This window comes from Carya illinoinensis, chromosome 4 (assembly GCF_018687715.1).
Source record: "Carya illinoinensis cultivar Pawnee chromosome 4, C.illinoinensisPawnee_v1, whole genome shotgun sequence".
Lineage (NCBI taxonomy): Eukaryota > Viridiplantae > Streptophyta > Magnoliopsida > Fagales > Juglandaceae > Carya > Carya illinoinensis.
Genome location: NC_056755.1, coordinates 27,541,729 through 27,543,036, shown reverse-complemented (window position 1 = coordinate 27,543,036; position 1,308 = coordinate 27,541,729). Strand labels below are relative to the sequence as shown.

Sequence of the window (1,308 nt, the reverse complement as noted above, 5' to 3'; positions counted from 1 at the left end):
TGTGCCAAACCAAGGCTCCCACGTGCATCCATGTTGGTCGAGTGGGCTAAGGTTGATGCGCCAAACTAAGGCACATGTGTGTACGCAACCGGGTTCATGGCCAAGCAACATGCCATGCAGTGATTTTGGACAAGTGCCTGCTACTAACCTCACTTAGGAAACTATGGAAAGTGATGTAGTTTGAGGAGGAGGGATGAACCGAAGTGACACAGGGCTGAATCTCAGTGGACCGTGGCAAGAAGGGCACTCTACAAGGCCAACTGCTTAAAATACTGCATCCCATATTTAATTCATCTCTAAAGGATTCTACCTGATGGTTAATGAGAATTGTACTTCAAGGCAACTCGCACAACTCATCCACCACGAGGGCTTCACCAACGACAGGTGCCTATGGGGGCCATAAGGCCCCTACTACATGTCAACAATTGGGCGTTGGGAATACTCTTCGCTTTTAACCCAGGTTCTAACTTACAAGCGTTCAGTCATAATTTAGTGCACAGTAGTTTCGTGCCATTGCCTTTCCAACCCAGTGTAATGAGAAATTGTGCGAATCAACAGCTCCTCTCATACTAGACTAAATTACTATTGCAACACTATTATCATTAGGGTAAAACTAACCTATCTCACGACAATCTAAACCTAGCTCACATTTCCTGTTAGTGTCTTCAATGCTTGGTAAATTTTGTTTCACAATGATATGAAAAGCTGACATTGAAGGATTAAAAAGAAATGTCTAATCTTCCAGTGATTCGATGTTCTTATCAATACCCATAGCTACGTGATGGGGTCGGTGCAATTTTTCTAAGATTCTAGTCCTAAATCATTGTTTTTCTTAAATCTCACCACAATCTTGTAAGAACAACAACGAAAAAAAGGGTGCAACATGAGGACTTCCGAGGAGGTCACCAATCATTGTACTACTCTCACCCTAGCATGCTTAACTGTAAAGCTCTTATGGGATCTGGGGCATTAGTGCTGGTATGATCACACCCGTCAAGGTTATTGTAGAAAATTCTTTTCCTTTTTTCCCTTCGTCATGTCGCTTCCAATCCCCCTGTGATTTAGAATTCTGATGATGCCCATTGATAATCAATGGGGTTAGTGTATTTTTCTAAACTTCCCTGCCTAGGGTATCATTCTATTAAATTTCACTTGCAAACCTGTGATAATAAAAATGAGGTGTGCATCATGAGAACTTCCTAAGAGGCCTCCAATCCTAGTACTACTCTCACCCAAGCACTTTTAATTGTGAAGTTTATATGAGATTTGATGCAATAGTGCTAGTAGGTTTGCACATGTAAGGGTTGT

General features: G+C 41.9%; 1 pseudogene; it reads right to left on the bottom strand.

Moving 5' to 3' along the window:
- Positions 1 to 873: 873 nt before the first annotated feature.
- LOC122308541 lies at positions 874 to 992 on the bottom strand (annotated as a pseudogene).
- Between the last annotated feature and the right edge of the window lie 316 nt (positions 993 to 1,308).